General features: G+C 38.1%; 1 pseudogene; it reads right to left on the bottom strand.

The window, feature by feature from the left end:
- Positions 1-3987: 3987 nt before the first annotated feature.
- LOC137216614 (AFG1-like ATPase pseudogene) lies at positions 3988-6009 on the bottom strand (annotated as a pseudogene).
- Between the last annotated feature and the right edge of the window lie 17373 nt (positions 6010-23382).

Genomic DNA, 23382 nt, shown 5'->3' with positions numbered 1-23382 from the left:
TGTATATGAACAAGAATGTTAAGCACACTATAGTTTGTAATAGAAAACGTGGTAAAGGAACTATATTTACATCACTAGTACTGGAAAAGTGAATTCTGGAGCATTCATATAATGCAACAACAGGGCAATATAAAAAAATAAGTGAAATTTTATTGTCAAGTAACTTAAAATGTTATCACAGAAACTCATCTACATGGAAATATGGTCACAATAAGTGCCAAGGTGGGTTACAATGATCATAAATGACAGGGATCCAGTTTTGCTTATATAGGTGTATACCTCTTTATCCAGAGGTCTTTAAAAATAATAAAAAAAACCTTTCTGTTAAAACATAAAAATAAAAATGGTCTTTCTGTTGAAATCACATAGAGCTTTCCACTCAGCATAGAAAGAGGCTGCACTTTCTGTCTAGATACCTCAGTATCCCTGTACCCGGAGTGTGTCCCTTTTCCACCCAGACTTCCAGAAAGCTCTCTGGATTTAGGCCTTTCGCTCCCACATTCTGGCTCAGCGATGTTCATGCTGCAGTTCGGTCCACTGTCACGAGGTGGCACCATCGTACCTCCATTGTCAAACTTCTCTACAAAGACGTTCATTCAAAGAGCAAAAAAATACCATCCTCTTCCTCAAAACGCAGCCCATGAACCTATGTATAGAATGATTCTAATTTTGCCTGAAAAACCTGTTAGGTGTAAAAGAAGAGTGTAAAAACATATACTCCGGGTCTTGAATACGAAGACGAAATAGCAGGTGGCAGTAGCGTGTTGGCAACAGTCGGCTGTTGAAGGGCTTTACAGGACTGGTGGGAGGTGGAAGAGAGAATGGGGCTCCAGAGCGGGGTCTTGGCGGCTGTGCCCAGTGTCATGGACAGGGTATGACAGGGAGTGGGAAAAGTTCTGGACAGACTCTACGGGGTGGGTGGGGGTGGAGGGTGAACACCCTACTCTCTGGGAGGGACCCCCCACCCCACCCCCCACCCCCCGTCTGCAGTGTGGACACTTCAACCTACACTTAGGAGATACCTCAATAAACTCGATGTTCTTTTCGGGTCAACAGCAGATGGGACTGCTCTAGTAATACATCTAAGTTTCACAAACATAATTAGTGTCTTAGTAAACAAAACATTCCAAGATCTTCTTATCCTTGGCCTCATGTGCTCATTTTCTTTGTGAAAGAAAAATGGAGGTGGAAGCCACCTGCTGGCCAGATCCAAGATTGCAGCTCTGAGGCTCCGACCAGGGAGCTTGGCCGAGCGAGGAGAGTGAGGACGAAGTTTGGGCTCTGGGTTAATGGTGTTAGCCAGTGTTTTCCGGAATTTTTCACTTGCTGGTGGCAATTTCTCTGTATCTACCATTTTTCTGGCATATCTAAATCTGAGATAGGAATCAAGCTCTGGTCTGATATGAAGATAAAGATTGTGAAGTGGAGTGTACAAGCCATAGGACATATAGAAACACACACATACACGCACCGTCAATTCAATTTTAAAAGCTACTTTGTTCTTCTATAAAATTGAATGTAATGAATGTTTATGACGTGAAGAATGTATGTGCACACATATGTGCACTATCATCTTCATCGTCAAGAGGGATTTTTGGGTGAGTACCCATGGGGCCACAATATCAGGGGAGTGTAAGATGCTCACTTCTCAAGCCTTGGAAGCCCATTTTCTCAAAGGGAGGCTGCCCTGTGTCCTCTCTCTCCTTAGGGCAAGGGATGTAACTTCATTTGAATCCTGCCAATTATCTGGAGAGGTGCTGTCGGTTCTATGAGCCTGAGCTTTGTTGTCTATGAAATGGGACTCGGGATCCTTTTGTCACACAGCCATCCCAAGGAGAAAATGAGAAAACCTGTTCAAAGTATATGGTACATTGTGGGACTTCAAGGGCTCTTTAAAAGTCAAGACTCAGTAGCAGGGGCTGGCTGAGCCTTAGGGCTAAGGCAGGCACTGTAGAAAGGTATTTTTCAGTCTTTCTCCTAATGAGAATGTAGATATGTTTATGAAGGAAGCAAATCTCTCTCTGGTATGCCTTGAGTTCAAAGTTTTAACGACAGAAGGATCTCTAGTTTCTTGGGAGACTCAGAAGCTCCTAAGAGCTGCCCAACATCGTGCCTCCGAGCAGACCCTAACCCAGTTCCCCATGCTGGGAAGACAGGCTTGCCTTTGACTCACCTGGTGAGCTCAGTGAGAGATGGCACCAGGGCAGCAAGCCATAGTGTTTGCCTAACTGCTGCTCCTGGACTGCTCTGTATGTTAATACGTTTATAGGAAAATTCTATACTTGTTTCCCATTCAACAGTGCAGGGGTCCTCAGATCATGTCACACCAGGATTTCAGCCACCTGCTGCCTCCCTGAGAGGCAAAGATCCACAAATTACTACCATTTCTTTGACACACAATTATCCATTCTTCCTATCACTCATAGCTCAATATATATTGAGCTCAAAAACCCATACTGTTCATTGGAGGCATCCCATTAACTCTAAAGTGGAAATAAGAGGGAAATATGGGAAATTTCTTTCAAAGGTTAAATCTGAGATGACATGACTCCTGCAATATTAACTTTTATACTTTCAAGGAACTGAAGATGTAAAAGAAAATCCCTCTTTGGACCCCTTTTCCCCATTCAGTCACAGGCCTTCTCTCTGTGTCTGTCTCTGTCTCTGTTTCTCTCTCTCTCTCTCTCTCTCTGTCTGCCTCTGTTTCTCTCTCCCTTTCTCCCCCGTCCTTCAAAATCAAAGTTCCAGAAAGCATTTTCTGCATTCCCGGTTAACATTCTTCACTTCCCACTAACCTCTTATCTCACTGCACTATTGAATCTTGCAATGAACGTGCTCTCACCAAGGTCACTAGGTCCAGCTATTTGTATAAATATGTTAATACATGAAAATTGCCTTAATGACCTCCTAAATTATACATGCTATGCAGACTGCTTCTGTTACTTAACAACAAATCTTTGACAGTTTCCCAGGCTCTGGAGCGTGAGGTACAAACCCAAGCTGTCCTGTTCTCTAACTGTGTAGTCCTAGGCCAAGTTCTCCCCGTCCCTCAGTTTTTCATCTAGAATATGGGGTTGAGCAACTGTATCTACCTCTTAGGGGTGCCTGGAGCATTAAATGAATCAATACAGTAAAAATCATTAGGAGTTTAAAAATTTAGCCATATTTATTTTTTGCATATATCTTTATTATCATTACTATCCCCACAGGCACACACAAAAACATAGGATACAGAGTGGTGTTTATTCACAATCAATGACATTTGGAGTATACGGTTAGTGTGTGTGTTTGTTTCCTAGGGCTGCTGTTACTAATTAACAGGAACTTCGTGGCTTAGAACAACAGAAATGCATTATCCCATAGTTTTAGAGACCAGAAATCTGAAATCAAGGTGTCGGCAGGCAGCGGCCATGGCTCACGGGCCCAGCAGCTCCGCGGCATGTGGGATCTTCCCGGACCGGGGCACGAACCCACGTCCCCTGCATCGGCAGGCGGACTCTCAACCACTGCGCCTCCAAGGAAGCCCCAGAGGAGAATTCTTCCTTTCCTCTTCCAGCTTCTGGTGGCTCCTGGCTTCCCTTGGTTTGTGCCAGCATAACTCCAGTCTCTGCCTCTGTCTTCACATGGCCTTCTTCCCTCGGTGTGTGAAATCTCCCTCCTTTCTTTTATAAGGACATTAGTCATTGGGTTTAGGGACCATCCTAAATCCAATCATCTCTTGAGATCTTTAACTTAATTATATCTGCAAAGACCCTATTTCCAACTAAGGTATGGGGGTGTTATGATTTCAAAATATTGGGGGCACCCAATTCAACCCACTACAGTGAGATAAGTTATAAAATTAAGTGTAAGATGAGATCTTATGATTTGTATGTAAATATATAAATGTATGCATACATGTATAAATATATAATACCTGCATAAGTATAATTCTGGAGGAATATAATGCAGATGAAAACATTAGAAGGGCTTTTTTAAAATAAAATATTTATTAATTTATTTAAAATAACAATGATAAAACCATTATATTCAACCTATAAAATTAACAGAAATAACATTTTTATGAAAATAATTATACTTCTAAAATGAAAATAGTAAGAAGAGTAGCATTGTTTTATACTTTGGGCAAATCTCTTTAATGTCTGGCATAATAGGAGATAGTGGAATTCTCATACCTGCTTCTACAGTCAGACTATTGTTATATGTTGCTTTGGTTGAGTCATATAAGAAAATCTAGCCTCACACAAATATGTAGCTGGAAAAGGGGAAAGTATTTTAACAGCCTTGTTAAATAGTTGTGGATTTTCTTCTTTGCTGCTACATGAAAACTCAGCAAGAACTTCCTTCCAAAGAGTTCACTATGGAAAGAGGGGGAAAAGAGTAACTTTATAGTGGAGACAAACACTACCTCAGACAAGTGTGATCAAGGTTAACATCAACAGTGTTAAGTCACATTGATCATATGTGCCCTTGATATGATCTGATGAAAAGAGCACTTGACCTCTGTGGTCTTCCTCCCAAAGCCCACAATTCCAGTCAAATCATGAGAAAAACATCAGACAAATCCCATTCGAGGGACAGTCTACAAAATAACTGACGAGTATTCCCCAAAACTGTCAGGGTCATCAAAAAGAAGGAAAGTCTGAGAAAGTGTCACAACTAAGAGGACTCTAAGGAGGCATGATGACTAAAGGTAATGTGGTATCCTGGATGGGATCTCTCTCACATAGCTCTTCAAATGTGCAGTCGGCAACGGTTCCACAGGCTTTATTCAGCCGCAGCTCTCTGCCTTGCACTTTTAGAATCCTTGGTCTAGTTAAATCACTTTGTTTCTGAGCCAGCTCATCAAACAACTTATCCATGACAGCCTCCACATTAGCTTCACTTGTGAGATAGTAGAGTTCTCCTGCAGCAGGAAGTTCCCTTTTCTGATAATCTATCCCAGAATCTAGCTGGACCATATTACAGTATTCCAGAAAGAAATACAGCATTGCCCACATACATGCATTCCTCTCTCTCATTGCCTCAGAGACCTTCAGGACAGCTATGAATGATACAAAGTTAGCTCTTTGGGGTCCATTTTAATAGAGAACATCTGGGGGCCTGTTGGATGTTGCCACAACAACGACCCCATTTTTTTTTTTTTTCGGTACACGGGCCTCTCACCGTTGTGGCCTCGCCCGTTGCGGAGCACAGGCTCCGGATGCGCAGGCTCAGCGGCCATGGCTCACAGGCCCAGCCGCTCCACGGCATGTGGGATCTTCCTGGACTGGGGCACGAACCCATGTCCCCTACATCGGCAGGCGGACTCTCAACCACTGCGCCACCAGGGAAGCCCGACGACCCCCATTTTTGAACAGATTTTCAAAAAGCTGTTTCAGAATCATGGCATCAGCAATGTCAGTGACCTGAAATTCATCAAAGCATAAGAGACATGCTTCTTCACTGATTTCTTCAGCTATAGGAGCTATTGGATCGTATGATTTAGCCATGAGTCCTGGTTTCCTTTATGGCAAACTCTGTTTAAAGCGGTGTATTCTTTTGTGAGCATCTAGCATGAAACCATGAAAATGAACCCGTTTTTTCCTCTTCGTTTCCACATAAGCATAAAACACGTCCATCATCATTGTTTTCCCTGTACCTTAGAAAGAAAAGGCCTTCTGCCTCTATACTGTATCCTTTAAGGTCCTCATGTAATTCCCACAAACACTGTATGACTCTTCTGTGATGTTCATCGTCCTTTAGCTCACGAGCTTTGATCAGAAAGTCACAGAGGTCCAGTGGTCCATGACAAACAGCTAAAGCTTTTGAATAAACCTCTGTAGCAGCAGTTGGAGACATACTCTCGGGGGTCTGAACTGTATAGGCTTTACAAAAGGGGTTTCCAGGGGCGGTGACCGAAGGGGCGAGAGCAGCAGCCCAAGCCCTGCACCCAACACATCTTCCTCTCAGCCGGCTCGGCGCTAAGCGCCTAGAAGGGCTTTTCTTCAGATGGTGGGCTTTGAGGTATTATTATCTTATTTCCCTTTGTATGTTATCTATTTTTAACTGTAATAAATTCCCATTGCCCTTGAAATTATACAAAATATTAAAAAGGCTGGAGAAACATAAACATTTTCTGCTCCAAGCACAGGGAAGTTATCCACTTTAGTAGGGGAACATCCCTGAGGCACAGGAAGGGAGACAGAATGTTGCAGGAGCCCCTTCCACAATATAACAGGACACAGGTCTCCAAATTCCAAACCACACTGATTAAGATCTGTTGTTTAAACTTTTGCCCAGCTAACTGAGAAAAAACCATGGGACGTTAGTTTTATTTCGCTGTGCCCTGATGAACAGTAATGTTGAGGGTCTTATCAGATGAGAAGCACTAGTGTGCACTAGTTAGGTGTGGGGCTCAGCTGCCACGCAGAACTGGTTCATATCTTAATCTTGTGACTGGCTAGCACTGCCATCACTGTGCCTCAGTTCCCTGATGGTTACAGTTCAGAAACAGTAGCTTCTCCTCACAGGACGTGGTGGGAATTAAATGACCAAGTATAGGTTTAGCACTTACAACACTGTAGGGCCAGAGGAAGTCAGTAATAATATTAACCATTCTTATTATTATCATACCTAAATTGACCATTAGTGCTTAAGGCCATTTTATTATTATGTGGGCTTATACTGATTGGCTTGAATTGACCTCCATAATATGATGTTTGTAGAAAAAAAGCAGTTTACAAAACCGTATGTAGGGTATCATCTCATTGCTCATCTTAAAAATGCAGGTTATATTTGCATAACAAAATTTCTGAAAACAAATATACACTCACCTCTTAAGAGTACTTATCCATGAATAGTAGACACCAAGGTTTTCTAATGATTTTTGCTCTTTTTATCTCTTCTTGAGATCCCCAAAGTAACATGGGGTTATAGATAGTTTAAGAGAAAGGGACATTTGACTAAATGGGATCACAGATCATTATGGAACAATACTTAATTACCTATTTAACCAAAGTGACAATAAAAGAATTTAAAAGCAAATACAGCAGGTTACATAGTTGTGAGCAAAACGTAGCTATTTTAATACTGAGAAGACTGTTTTCTTATGTAATTAAAGACATGATAAACACAACATGAAGCACAGGAAATTATTTTGGAAAGAGAAAAACTATCACCTTTCTAGGCAGATTATTTAAAAGGTACAGAAAAACCTTTCCCAATCTCTTATCAAGAGCAGACCTACAGTCAAAGAAACCCTGTCTTCATAGCAGATGAAAGAAAATTAAGTTTTATTTTAACAAAAATATACTATTGATATTAAAGCTTATTATTTAAACATTTATGGAAGATTGGCTCAAGATGGGGGAGTAGAAGGATGTGTGCTCACCCCTTCTTGCCAGAGTACTGGAATCACAACTATCTTCTGAATAACCATTGAGAGGAAGACGCTGGAACCCACAAATAAAGATACCCCACATCCAAAGACAAAGGAGAAGCCACAATGAGATGGTAGGAGAGGCACAATCATGAAAAAATCAAATCCCATAATTGCTGGGTGGGCGACTCACAAACTGGAGAACCATTATACTACAGAAGTTCTCCCACTGGAGTGAAGGTTCTGAGCCACGTGTCAGGCTTCCCAACCTGGGGGCTCGGCAACAGGAGAAGGAATCCCCAGAGAACCGGACTTTGAAGGCCAGCAGGATGTGATTGCAGGACTTCCACAGGACTGGGGGAAACAAGAGACTCCACTCTTGGAGGGCACACACAAAGTCTCATGCGCACCAGGACCCAGGGGAAAGGAGCAGTGACCCCACAGGAGACTGAACCAAACCTACCTGCTAGTGTTGGAGGGTCTCCTGCAGAGGTGGGGGGCGGCTTTGGCTCATCATGGGGGCAAGGACACTGGCAGCACCAGTTCTGGGAAGTACTCTTTGGTGTGAACCCTCCCGGAGGCCCCCATTAGCCCCACCAAACAGCTTGCAGGCTCCAGTGCGGGGGTTGCCTCAGGCCAAACACCAACATGGAGGGAACACACCCCTCCCATCAGCAGACAAGTGGATTAGTTTTACTGAGCATGCCCTGCCTACCCACCACCAGTTCCACTCATCAGGAAGCTTGCACAAGCCTCTTAGATAGCCTCATCCACCAGAGGGCAGACAGAAGAAGCAAGAAGTACTACAATCCTGCAGCCTGCAGAATGAAAACCACAACCACAGAAAGTTAGACAAAATGATTATGTCCTTGATGAAGGAACAAGATAAAACCCCAGAAAAAGAACTAAATGAAGTGGAGATAGGAAACCTTCAAGAAAAAGAATTCAGAATGGTGAAAGTGAAGGTGATCCAGGATCTTGGAAAAAGAATGGAGGCAAGGATGGAGAAGATGCAAGAAATGTTTGAAAAAGACCTAGAAGAACTAAAGAACAAACAGAGATGAACAATACAATAACTGAAATTAAAAATACACTAGAAGGAATTAATAACAGAATAACTGAGGCAGAAGAACGGATAAGTAACCTGGAAGACAGAATGGTGGAAATCACAGCCGTGGAACAGAATAAAGAAAAAAGAAATGAAGACAGCCTAAGAGACCTCTGGGACAACATTAAACACATCAACATGCGCGTTACAGGGGTCACAGAAAGAGGAGAGAGAAAGGACCCAAGAAAATATTTGAAGAGATAATAGCTGAAAAATTCCCTAACATGTGAAAGGAAACAGTCAACCAAGTCCTGGAAGCGTAGAGTTCCAGGCAGGAAAAACCCAAGGAGGAACACGCCGAGATACATAGTGATCAAACTGACAAAAATTAAAGACAAAGAAACAATACTAAAAGCAACAAGGGAAAAATGACAAATAACATACAAGGAAACTCCCATAAGGTTATCAGCTGATCTCTCAGCAGAAACTCTGAAAGCCAGAAGGGAATGGCACAATATGTTTAAAGTGATGAAAGGGAAGAACCTATAGCCAAGATACTCTACGCAGCAAGGCTCTAATTCAGATTTAATGGAGAAACCACAAGCTTTACAGACAAGTGAAAGCAAAGAGAATTCAGCACCACCAGACCAGCTTTGCAAAAAATGCTAAAGGAACTCCTCTAGGTGGGAAAGAGACTAGCAACTTAAAACAACCCTGTACATATATAGACAGCTATATCAAAACTTCATGCGAACAGCAAACTCAAAAACTACAATAGATACACACACAAAAAAGAAAAAGTAACCCAAACACAACACTAAAGATGGTCAGCAAATCACAAGGGAAGAGACCAAAGAGGAAGGGAAGAAAAAAGACCTACAAAAACAAACCCGAAACAATTAAGAAAATGGCAATAGAACACACATATCGATAATTACCTTAAATGTAGATGGACTAAATGCACCAACCAAAAGACCCAGACTGGCTTAATGGATACAAAAACAAGACCCGTATATATGCTGTCTACAAGAGACCCACCTCAGACCTAGGGACACATACAGACTGAAAGTGACGGGATGGAAGAAGGTATGCCATGCAAATGGAAATCAAAAGAAAGCTGGAGTCGCAATACTCGTATCAGAAAAAAGTAGACTTTAAAATAAAGACTGTTATAAGAGACAAAGAAGGACACTACATAATGATCAAGAGATCAATTCAAGAAGAAAATATAACAATTGTAAATATATATGCATCCAACATAGGAGCACCTCAATATTTAAGGGGAATATTAACAGCAATAAAGGGAGAAATTGACAGTAACACAGTAAGAGTGGGGGACTTTAATACCCCACTTTCATCAATGGACAGATCATCCGGACAGAAAATCAATAAGGAAATACAGTTCTTAAATGACACATTAGACCACATGGACTTAATTGATATTCATAGAGCATTTCATCCAAAAGCAGCAGAATACACATTCTTCTCAAGTGCACGTGGAATATTCTCCAGGACTGATGACATGCTGGGCCACAAAGCAAGCTTTGGTATATTTAAGAAAATTGAAAATATATCAAGCATCTTTTCCAGCCACAATGCTATGAGATTAGGAATAAACTACAAGAAAAAAACTATAGAAAACACAAACACATGAAGGCTAAACAATATGCCACTAAACAAGCAATGGTTCACTGAAGAAATCAAAGGGAAAATAAAAAAAATACCTAGTGACAAATGAAAATGAAAACACAATGATCCAAAACCTATGGGATTCAGCAAAGGCCGTTCTAAGAGGAAAGTTTATAGCAATACAATCTTACCTCAGGAAACAAGAAAAATCTCAGATAAACAACCTAACCTTACACCAAAAGCAACTAGAGAAAGAACAAAGAAAACCTAAAGTTAGTAGAAGGAAAGAAATCATAAAGATCAGGTCAGAAATAAATGAAATAGAGACAAAGAAGACAACAGCAAAGATCAATGAAACTAAAGGCTGGTTCCTTAAAAAGATAAACAGAATTGATAAACCTTTAGACAGACTAATCGAGAAAAAAAGGGAGAGGACTCAAATCAATAATATTAGAAATGAAAAAAGAGAAGTTACAACTGACACGACAGAAATATGAAGGATCATGAGACATTACTACAAGCAACTCTATGCCAATAAAATGGACAACCAGGAAGAAATACACAAATTCTTACTAAGGTCCAGTCTCCCAAGACTGAACCAGGAACAAATAGAAAATATGAACAGACCAATCACAAGCACTGAAATTGAGACTGTGATTAAAAATCTTCCAACAAACAAAAGCCCAGGACCACATGGCTTCACAGGCGAATTCTATCAAACATTTAGAGAAGAGCTAACACCTATCCTTCTCAAGCTGTTCCAAAAAATTGCAGAGGAAGGAACACTCCCAAACTCATTCAAGTGAGGCCACCATAACCCTGATACCAAAACCAGACAGAGATACCACAAAAAAAGAAAATTACTGGCCAATATCACTGATGAACATAGATGCAAAAATCCTCAACACAATACTAGCAATTCGAATCCAACAATACATTAAATGGTTCATACAACATGATCAAGTGGGATTTATCCCAGGGATGCATCGATTTTTCAATATCAACAAATCAATCAGTGTGATACACCACATCAACAAATTGAAAAATAAAAACCACATGATCATTTCAATAGTTGCAGAAAAAGCTTTGGACAAAATTCAGCACCCATTTATGATAAAAACTCTCCAGAAAGTTGGCACAGAGGGAACATAGCTCAACACAATAAAGGCCTCATATGACAAACCTACAGCTAACATCATACTCAATAGTGAATAGCTGAAAGCATTTCCACTTCAATCAGGAACAAGACAAGGATGTCCACTCTCACAACTTTTATTCAACATAGTTTTTGGAAGTCCTAGCTATGGCAATCAGAGAAGAAAAAGAAATAAATGGAATCCAAGTTGGAAAAGAAGTAAAACTGTCACAGTTTGCAGATGATACTATGTATAGAAAATCCTAAAGATGCTACCAGAAAACTACTAGAGCTCATCAGTGAATCTGGTAAAGTTGCAGGCTACAAAATTAATACACAGAAAACTGTGGCATTTCTATACACTAACAATGAAAGATCAGAATGTGAAATTCAAGAAACAATCCCATTTACCATCACATCAAAAAGAATAAAATACCTAGGAATAAACCTACCTAAGGAGACAAAAGACCTGTACTCCAAAAACTATAAGATGCTGATGGAAAAATCGAAGAAGAGACAAACAGATGGAAGGATATACGATGTTCCTGGATTTGAAGAATCAATATTGTCAAAATGACTACACTACCCAAGGCAATCTACAGATTCAATGCAATTCTTATCAAATTACCAATGGCATTTTTTCACAGAACCAGAACAAAATATCTTAAAATTTGTATGGAGACACAAAAGACCCTGAATAGCCAAAGCAATCTTGAGAAAGAAAAATGGAGCTGGAGGAATCAGGCTCCCTGACTTCAGACTATACTACAAAGTTACAGTCATCAAAACAGTATGGTACTGGCATGAAAATAGAAATATAGATCAATGGAACAGGATAGAAAGCCCAGAAATAAACCCATGCGCCTATGATCAATTAATCTATGACAGTGGAGGCAAGACTATACGATAGTGGAAAGACAGTCTCTTCAACAAATGTTGCTGGAAAAACTGAACAGCTACATGTAAGAAAAATAAAATTATATCATTCTTTAACACCATACACAAAAATAAGGTCAAAATGGATTAAAGACTTAAATATGAGACGGGACAACTCCTAGAGGAAAACATAGGCAGAACACACTGACATAAATTGCAGCAATATCTTTTTCAATCCGTCTCCCAGAGTAATGGAAATAAAAAGAAAAATAAACAAATAGGACCTAATTAAACTCAAAAGCTTTTGCACAGCAAAGGAAACCATAAATAAAACGAAAAGACAACCCACAGATTGGGAGAAAATGTTTGCAAATGATGTGATTGACAAGGGATTAGTCTCCAAAATATACAAATAGCTCATGTGGCTTAATATCGTCAAAACAAACAACCCAATCAAAAATGGGCAGAGCACCTAAATAGACATTTCTTCAAAGAAGACATACAGATTGCCAACAAACACAGGAAAAGATGTTCAACGTCGTTAATTATTAGAGAAATGCAAATCAAAACTATGATGAGATATCACCTCACACCAGTCAGAATGGCCATCACCAAAAAGTCTACAAACAATAAATGCTGGAGAGGGTGTGGAGAGAAGGGAACCCTCCTACACTGTTGGTGGGAATGTAAATTGGTACAGCCACTATGGAGAACAGTATGGAGGTTCCTTAAAGAACTAAAAATAGAGCTACCATATGATCTTGCAATCCTACCCCTCGGTATTCATCCAGAGAAAAACATGGTCCAAAAGGATGCACACACCACAATGTTCATTGTAGCACTCTTTACAATAGCCAAGACATGGAAGCAATCTAAATGTCCATCGACACAGGAATGGATAGAGAAGTTGTGGTACAGATATACAATGGAATATTACCCAGCCGTAAAAAGGAATGAAATAATGCCATTTGCAGCAACATGGATGGACCTAGAGACTGTCATACTGAGTGAAGTAAGTCAGACAGGAAAGAGAAATATTGCATGATATCGCTTATATGGGAAATCTAAAAAGAAATGATACAAACGAACTTATTTCCAAAACAGAAACAGATCACAGACTTACAGAACAGACTTATGGTTACCAGGAGGGAAGGATGGAGGGAAGGGATAGTTAGGGAGTTTGGGATTGAAATGTACACACTGCTATATTTAAAATGGATCACCAACAAGGGTGTACTGTATAGCACAGGGAACTCTGCTCAATGTTATGTGGCAGCCTGAATGGGAGGGGAGTTTCGGGGAGAATGGATACATGTATATGTATGGCCAAGTCGCTTTGCTGTGCACCTGAAACTATCACAACATTGTTAATGAGCTATACACCAATATAAAATAAAAAGTTAAAAAAAATCCAAAAAAATAAAATAAAAAATTAAACCTTTATAATAAATTCATTCAATTTTAGCCAGCTCGACCATACAAAGTAAATTTCTCTTTCTCTCTCCTCTACTTTCTATATCCATTTAGTGTGTCCTGTATTCTCCTCTTTCTCATTCTGAAACAAGTCATTCTACTGTAGGACAAAATTACCTTTTCCTTTACCAAAAATGCATCTCCATACCTCACACCTTTTCTTATCCCCAAACATCCTACTTTTCTTACATAGAGAGATGAAATAATTTCCCATAGTAATTTTAGCAGTTTTAATTATATGTATTAATTAGAATTCTTAATGCTTACAAACCGTAAGCTCTAGTGAAAACTAGGAAGTAAGCAATTGTGAACTGTCTGTTCCATACCAACAGTTTGTAGATTGGCAAATTTATGAATACATTTGATAATTTTTAAAAGCATGTGCTTCCTCATAGTACAAACTTTCAATGTGGCACAAGACATTTTTGCTAACAAGACCAAATATCTTTTGTTCCTTTTTAATAAGGGGACAAAAGTAGGTAAACCTAGACGTATGTTTAGCCATTAATGTTTCAGTGTATTATTTTGAAATGATCTAGATATTACAAGAATATCCATAATTTAACTCAGCAAAATTCTAAGGTTGTAAGTTACTAAAAGTTACTAATTTGGGAAACTATTTTTAAGGAGACATTATAAAACATAATTACTCCACAACTACAGAGCCCACACATTCTGGAGCCCATGCACCACAACTAGAGAGTCTGCGCACCCCAACTACTGAGCCCACGTGCTCTGGAGTCAACACACCACAACTAGAGAGAAGCTCGCGTGCTGCAGTGAAGAGCCTGCGTGCCACAATGAAAGATCCCACGTGCCACAACTAAGACCTGACACAGCCAAAAATAAATTAAATAAATATTTTTTAAAAAAATAATTACTGTTTGAAAGTTCTTTTATACACTTTTATCTTATGTACATTTACTTAATTCACTTGCTCTTAACAATTATGTTGAGATCACTCATGAAATTTTAACAAGATATTAAGCAGCTAGCCATAATCTTGTTATTTTTCTTGCTGGCAAATATTGTAAGACATAACATGAACTTATGACTCGTACATCTAGGTAGAACAAAAGTTGTATGTGCATTATATTTAATGTTGATACCTCTGAAGACATGTCTGTCTTAATTAATCCAACAAACAAACTAGTTTTTATTTACTTTAGATTATCTCAGATCATGTGAACTTGAAAAACATTTGTGTTAGTTTCTATTTTATTTCTGAGAGTTTAGCGATACTTAATTTATATAAGTACTTATTTTACTTTAAGCCAATCAAATAGAGATCTTTTACAAATCTTTTACCATTTGGAGGTAGAGCAGTATCACACATCTCTAACATACACATAGACATACAGACAAATAAAGATATAGCTTTCATTTTAAAATTTAGCAATGATATAGGTACAATAGTTTAAAACTCACTAATTTATAATAGAACACTTGGATTCAAACTGTGTTTCTGGCAGATGGAAAAGTTAAGGTTATCTGCTCAGATGGCTAAAGCTTTTTACCACTATTTGTAGAGAAGACTTTTAAGATTTTTTCATTTGTCTAGTTTCCAAATAGCTCCTTTTTTATTTCTTTAATTTCTGACAAGAATCACCTCCCTGAACTTTGCATTTAAAAGAGATGCTCTCAGGTCCTAGAGAAGACAGAGTTGAAAGTCAACATGTCAAAGGCACTGAGAAAAGATGTAAATTTTCTCTAAGAATGAGTTTTGGTGCATATTTGCCTATTATCAAAGGCCTAGGATAATTATTGTTTAAATGTTCCTTCTTTTTCTTTGTCATTTGTTTCTATGTATGTTTTTAATTTCTTCTTTGATTTCTTCAGTGATCTCTTATTTAGTAGCATATTGTTTAGCCTCCATGTGTTTGTGTTTTTTATATATATTTTTTCCTGTAATTGATTTCTACTCTCATAGCATTGTGGTCAGAAAAGATGCTTGACATGATTTCAATTTTCTTAAATTTTCCGAGGCTTGATCTGTGACCCAAGATGTGATCTATCCTGGAGAATGTTCCGTGTGCACTTGAGAAGAAAATGTATTCTGCTGCTTGTGGGTGGAATGTCCTATAAATATCAATTAAATCTATCTGGTCTACTGTGTCATTTAAAGCTTGTGTTTCCTTATTTATTTTCTGTCTGGATGATCTGTCCGTTGGTGTAAGTGGGGTGTTAAAGTCCCCCACTATTATTGTGTTATGGTCGATTTCTTCTTTTATGGCTGTTAGCATTTGCCTTATGTATCAAGGTGCTCCTATGTTGGGTGCATAAATATTTACAATTGTTATGTCTTCTTCTTGGATCGATCCCTTGATTACGTAGTGTCCTTCCTTATCTCTTGTAACAGTCTTTATTTTAAAGTCTATTTTATCTGATATGAGTATTGCTACTCCAGCGTTCTTTTGATCTCCATTTGCATGGTATATATTTTTTCCATCCCCTCACTTTCAGTCTGTATGTGTCCCTAGGTCTGAAGTGGGTCTCTTGTAAACAACATATATATGAGTCTCGTATCTGTATCCATTCAGCCAGTCTGTTTCTTTTGGTTGGAGCATTTAATCCATTTACATTCAAGGTAATTATCGATATGCCCCCTAAGAGTAGGCAACAGTCAGTAGGACACTAGCTGCAAATGGGGTGCAACCCACATTTCTTTCTGACTATATTCTTGGGGCCTACATCCTGACGTTCGAGACACCTGCACACACAAGAAATGACAACCTATGTGCCCTGGGCAGGCAGAAAGCCAAGCCAAGTTCTCAGAACATACAAGACAAACAGGAAAGTGATAGCTGTCCCTGGGAGGAAAAGGATCAATAGCCAACGGGTACCTAAAACCAAATTCACCAGTCACAATTCAAAGAATTAAATCTTACAAATGTCTTTCTTCTGCCAATTGGAATTTGGAAATGAAGAGACACTGTAAGATTTTAACCTTCCCCTCTTGACTGGACACTACAGACAGAGATCCAGGAGAGCTGACTTTGGTAAGAATTCTTACCCTTAGCCAGCTTCTGCCAGTTTTTCAGGATCCCATCTGTAGACTCCAGAGCAAGTGAGGTGCCCCAGTGGAGCCCTTCATGGTTGCCAAAATGGTAGGAGAGGAAAAATAATTTTCCCTTTACCGTTCAGAGCTCTTGGCTGAGACCCCCTGTAATAAAAGACATTAACAAGAGAAAAACAAATAAGTTTGTTAATATGTATACTTCATGTACACGTGGGAGATTCCCAGGGAAACTGAATAACTCCTTGAGATGGCCCATGCCACCACCTTAAAAACAGTCTTCAGCCAAAGGCAAAGAAAGATGTTGGGGGTGGGAAGAGAGGCCAGTTATTCGAGGTTACCAAGAAAAGCAAGGTTAACAAGGGTAAGGTTTGTTATGCCGATTAAAGTTGGTGCCTTCTCCATTGACAAGTGTTTCATGTGATTTCAAGTCCTCCTTCAGAGGGAAGAACAGAGAGGGAGACACTTACTAGTGGAGATTTCCGTTATAAATGTAAATGTTCCTTACAAAAGGGTAACTTCTACTCTGTTTTTAGAGATTTTCTTGTGTCTGCTGTTTCTTAAAATAATCAGCTCAAAATACTCCTTACACCACAGAAGCATATTTTGGGTGGCATGTTCTGCTACCCTTCACAGCAATGGATAGTACAAATATAAATGGAGTATTCATGTAAAGAACAATATATATACCAAGTACCATTTGAAGACACATTAGCTAACAAAATACATGAAAACATAAAGAGCTGTTATTTTCAATGAAAAAAAGGCAAGTTGCAGAATATGAATAATGGGATTCTATACTGAAAAAGAAAACATGTATGAATAAATATTTTTGTGTATCTCTGATTACGATAATATTTCACCTACAGACAAACACATCTGGAGAAAATGCACCAATCTATTGAGAGTGGGCAACTTTGGGTCAAAGGACAGGTATCAAGCAGAAGGGAGAGTCAGGGTAATTTCATATTATAAATATACATTTCTGTATTGTTTGAAGAATTGTAAACAGGAAAATTTATTAAGAGAAAAATTTGAAAATAGAAAATACTTTTTACAGATAAATAGGTTACTTGAGATTTTAGTGTTTTGGAAATATATTCAAGGAATACCCATTTATGGAGGAAAGAAGCTGAGTACAATTTTTGATAATGCATTTGTATGTGTAAGTGTGTCTCAGTTTGGGTTTATGTGGCTGAAACTTGATAGTTAATCTGTGTGCTTCTGTGCCTCAAGTTCTAGCACCCTAAATATTCATGGGCTCTGGAGCCATGCTATTTGGGTCCAAATCCATGATGTGTCACTTTCTAAGTATGCTAGCTTAGGCAAAATACTTAACCTCCCAGTTCTTTACTATCTTCATCTGTAAAATAAGGATGAAAAATGTCACACTGCAATTCTGAGAATAAATGTTACTTGACCCAAAACAAATGTTGGCTAATTTTAATACTTTCATGTTTTTATGGGCCATTAGTATTCTTGTAAGCACTGAAATTATGATGCAAATGGATGTTTATTGACATTGAATGACATTCAATTTGTGTTGCTAGTGAAGAAAGGCAGGGTATAACACTATAAGAAAGATGAAATTTTATTTTTAGACAGAAGTATGACTATACTTGCAGAGGAAAAGGAACAGGATGGTAAATATCTGGGAAAAGATAATAGACTATTCTTCTTTTCTTGAGTTCTGTTAAAAGATAAACTGAGGCATATTAAAATTTTTACAAATTTAATTGAACAAAGATTCATTCTAATTGAGCACCAAATGGGAAGTGAATAGGAATGCTCCACTGACAGGAGCCAGGAGAATGGGTCACTTAGGAAAGGTACGGAAACAAGGAAAAGAAATTATTTGGCTGGCAACAGCTTAAAGCTCACTTGGCTGTTTGTGGTTGGTTGTCCTTGGTTTTTGATTTTGTAACCTTGAGGCATTTACAGGCTTAGATTTTGGTTTGCTTACATGGGCCACCATGGCATTAGGGCCACCTCTAATGGCCCCCTTGTTTAATTACTTTAACAATTCCACCTTTTGGTATGAGTGGCACTCTCAGTCACCACCAAAATTGTTCCTGTCTCACCATGAAAACTTGTAGATTATGATATCAGGTCCACAGAAGAATTACTTTTGCTATTTATCTCATTGTTCATCTTGTTCCTGTTTCTTCAAGCACAGTGAGACCATCTGATGGCTGTGAACATGCATTTAAGACCTTTGAGAGAACACAGAGCACCAGGGAGACTACAATGATGACTATCAGGAGGATAATACCAAGAGAGTAATGTATACTCTTTAGCTAGGGCCCCCATGAACCAAACCAGTTGGCATCAAATAAATCAAAGAATGTACCTGGAAAGGCATCAACTTGTTTTAGCTAAGTGTCTTGTTTGTTAATTCCTTGTATTGGCTACAATACCAGAGGTGTTTATCCAGGTACCACAATAGGTATTTGTTATGGCACAGACTGCTCCTTGTTCAGCCAATAAGTAATCTAAAGGAAATCTCTTATCTAAAGCCATCTTAGCAAGAAAAGTCTAGGGACTCTGTTGTATAACTATGGCCTTTTTCTTGTATTCAGCAATAGTTGCCAGAGTTAAGAGGCATTGTCTTCCCATGCATTAACAGAGAGAAAAAGCAAGTACCAAAAAGGCAAGAGGAATAAGAGTTTCATATTGGAGATGAGGATCTTGATCTGTGATCTTGGGAGAGCTGTCCACCTCTAGATGCCTCAAGATGCTGAGGAACCTCCCTAGTCAACTTTAAGTTTAGATCTCCAGCCCTTATGCAGTTTCAAGAGTCTGGAAGTGATTCCTGAAACTTGACTCTTGAATCTTGGGTCAAGATTCGAGTGCCTGCAGTTTGGCTGCTATCTGGATAGTGAGGGGGACATGGTATGATCCCTTTCAAGGAGGTTGAAAGGAAGTCTTTGTTCTTATTGATTTCAGGTCAGAAGGGTGGGAGAAAATTGGAAGTGTTAGTTTGGAGAGTTGTAGCCAGTATCTGAGGAAACTGGAAGAATTCAGGATCCAGTCCAATTTACAGGTAGATAACAAAACCTCAAAGATAATGAACATGAATAGAACCTGATATCCACAAGGATGTCTTACACTTTTTTACTAAACATCTTCTTCTCTCTACAACCACTCTCTCACTTCTATTAAAGATAATCACAGTAAGACCAATTTGTTTGCAAAACAGGTCTAGTCTCATTAAACTTGGCCTGATGTTTACATAACTGTAGCAAGAGTAGTGACTGGCCACAGAGGCTATTTTAAATTTTTCTTTGCTGGAACTTTTTATAAGGAATCTCAGTTGGACATTTAAAAGCCTCTTGAGGCTAAGAAGCCAAGCCTGAGACTTGCCATCAAACTTTGCCTACAATACCTATAGATCTGGGTTAATTCCTTTCTTCTTGAAGTCTCCTCAATTTCTTGAGGTTTCCGGGCCTGCAGGAAGAGACCTTCCTTCCTTACCTGGGAAAGCTGCTGGGAACGCAGCAAGCAAGGTAACAGGCTGGTTTTCCAAGAGGCTTTACTGGCTCCATAAAGTCAGCCTCAGTTCCTTAAAGTTGTGTGGTCTATATTCTATGCATATTCTGAATTATGATATTCTGTCAAAGCCATAATATAAACAATGTTTCAAATTGTATTCTAAAAACAGATTCTTACTGAATTTATACAAATAACTAAATAGCCATGAAAATAAGAACACTCAACAAATTTCCTAATTCTGGAGGGATCAGATACGGAGAAAAATGAAATGTTTCAATTCTGTTTACAAAGGTATACTTTATCAAATTGCTATACATCATAGACAGCTTAAAAGAAAAAGGTTTCTTTAAACTTGTAAATAAAAACATTAAAGAACCAGCAGTGTTTCACATAAAAAGTCATAAAAATTATAATCATCCCCATCAGTTCATTCAACCCATGTTATTAATTCTTGTTCTACTTGAATCTAGTTTTTCCATTAGAGCTCTGGAAATTCTTACCCAGTCAGTAGTATGTCCTTAAACTTTTCAGAAACCTGTATTCTATAGTACTTTTCAGAGTTTTCTCCATGAATCTCTCTGAAGATGAATCACTTTTGCAAAAGCATCAGAGTAAAACAACAACTGTCTGTAAATGACAAAAAACATTTTAAATGCCCATGATTAAATACCTGATGAGAGTTTATTATAATGAAATTGACTATGAAATTTGGTTATTTATGTGACATAACACATAGCAAGATAATAACCAGAATTATGACTGATAACATTATACCAGGACATACTAGATTTCTAGGACTTTCATACAATTTCTGGAACACATATTAAAAACATATATCCATACAGATATAACCTAAGAAGGTTTAGTATCACTTATTTGACAATGCTTCCCATGTATTTCACCATATCCAATAAACCTAATAATTTTAACATCTTACCAGGTGAGAGACAAAACCTTTGAGATTTTCCGGAAGCCCTCTGGGAAATCTCAAAGTTAATTTAAGGTTAAAAAGATTCCATTCATAATTTGGTTTTGGGAAGTTGTCAAAAATGTCAAAAGGTTTGAGCATTTGATTAAATAGGATCATAGATCATTATGAAATAACTAATTATTTATTTAACCAAAGTGACAATAGAAGATTTTAAAGGCAAATACAGAAGGTGACATAGTTGTGAAGAAAACTTCACACTTTTAATATCGAGAAGACTCAGTTTTCCCAAGTAACCAAAGACCTGATAAAGACAACAAGAAGCAGAGGAAATCATTTTGGCATGACATAAAATCTTTGTTGACCAGGCAGACTACGAAAAGGTAAAGAAAAACCTTTCCCAACAGCTTATCAAGATAAGACCAATAGTCCAAGAAAATGTTTTTTTTTAACAGAGAGAAAACCAAATTCTGATTTTACACCAATGTAATTTTGATATTAAGACTCACTCTTTAAAAACAAAAATAAATTCATTCCAATTTAACAAGCTTGACCACACATACAATTATTTTCTCAAGAGTCCTTTTCCACAAACCTTCTATACATTCAGGTTTTGTACTGTATTTTCTCTTCTCTTTCATTCTGGAACAACCAGCCAGTCTACTTTAGGACAAAATTACTTTCCTTTTCCCTCAGGAAAAAAACATGTCCTTCATACCTTTCCTTATTCAAAAAACACATTCTAATATCCTTACCCACTTTTCATAAACAGTTGTTTTCTTTTGCCCTTATTACTTTGAAAGTTTTAATTACATACACTGATAAGAATTCTTAACCCTTAGAATTCTTAATTTCTAGTTAAAACCAAGAAGTAATCGTGGACTGCCTGTTACATTACCATTCTGTGGATTAGCAAATTTATAGATACATTTCATAATTTCTAGAAGTATATTCCTCTTCATAGTAAATTTTTTTAATTTGCCATAAAATATATTGACTAATTGACCCAAATACCTTTGGTTCCTCTGTAATAAAAAGTAGGTAAGCCTATGTTCAGTAACCAATGTTTCAGTATATTATCTTATATGGAAATTATCTAGATATTCAATGAATATTCATCATTTAACTTAATTTAGTTACTTTAAGGTTTCAAGTTACCAAAAAGATTTTGGAGACTATTTTTAAGTAGATATACCATAAAGCATAGTTATTATTGAAATGTTCATTTGTAAACTTTTACTTACCTCTATTTAATTTACTTATTCTTAACAATTATGTTAGATTACTCATGAAAATTTCATGAGGCATTAAACAGCTAACCATCATCTTGTTAAAAAACAAAATTCAACTGAATATATTTTAAAGATCTTATTGGCTTTATTCAGTGACTTATGAATTGGGCAGTATCCAATCTAGCAGATAGAAAGTAGCTCTGAAGAGCTGTAGAAAATGACTTATACATGGAAGAGAGTAGGAATAAGGAGGTTATATAGGCAACAAAGTAGATTGGTTATTGCCAGATTACTTTTCTTCAGAGGACAGAAGAGATCTATTAGGCAGATTACCAAACAAGTGCTGATCAGGCAATTCCTGATTGACTGGTATAAGGTTCCATTTCTGGGAAAGCCAAAACAGTAATGAAGTCTTGGTTTGGTGGGGCTTACCATAAGTGACTCCATTTTGGACCTGTTGCCACGTTTTAAAGAATCTTAATTTATTTTTCTTGCCAACAAATTCTGTAACAGATAACTTGAACTTATGACTACTATACCCAGATAAAATGAAAGTTGTATATCTGCATTATATTTAATAATGATTACTCTGATGTGTTTATTTTAATTAAACCAACAAATTTAGCTTTTTATTTACTAAAGATTAACCTAGATCACTTGAATTTGAAAAATATTTCAGTTTCTATACTTCTGAAAAAAGTGTACTTAATTTATATAAGCACTTTTTTTGTTTGTTTTTTGTTGTCGTTTTAGTATTTGTTTACTTACTTATTTATTTACTTTTGGCTGCATTGGGTCTTCATTGCTGCAGGCGGGCTTTCTCTAGTTACGGCGAGTGGGGGCTACTCTTCATTGCGGTGCGTGGGTTTCTCATTGCAGTGGCTTCTTTTGTTACGAAGCACATACTCTAGGTGTGCGAGCTTTAGTAGTTGTGGCACATGGGCTCAGTAGTTGTAGCTCGCGGGCTATAGAGCGCAGGCTCATTAGTTGTGGCACATGGGTTTAGTTGCTCCGTGGCGTGTGGGATCTTCCTGGTCATGGGCTCTAACCCATGTCGCCTGCATTGGCAGGCAGATTCATAACCACTGCGCCACCAGGGAAGTCCCTGTTTTCATATTAAAAAATTTTTTTTTATTCAGTCTTTTTTTTTTTTTTTCCTTTTTTTCTGGTACGCGGGCCTCTCACTGTTGTGG

This window comes from Pseudorca crassidens, chromosome X (assembly GCF_039906515.1).
Source record: "Pseudorca crassidens isolate mPseCra1 chromosome X, mPseCra1.hap1, whole genome shotgun sequence".
In the NCBI taxonomy this organism is placed as follows: domain Eukaryota; kingdom Metazoa; phylum Chordata; class Mammalia; order Artiodactyla; family Delphinidae; genus Pseudorca; species Pseudorca crassidens.
This window is presented reverse-complemented; position numbering and strand designations above follow the sequence as displayed.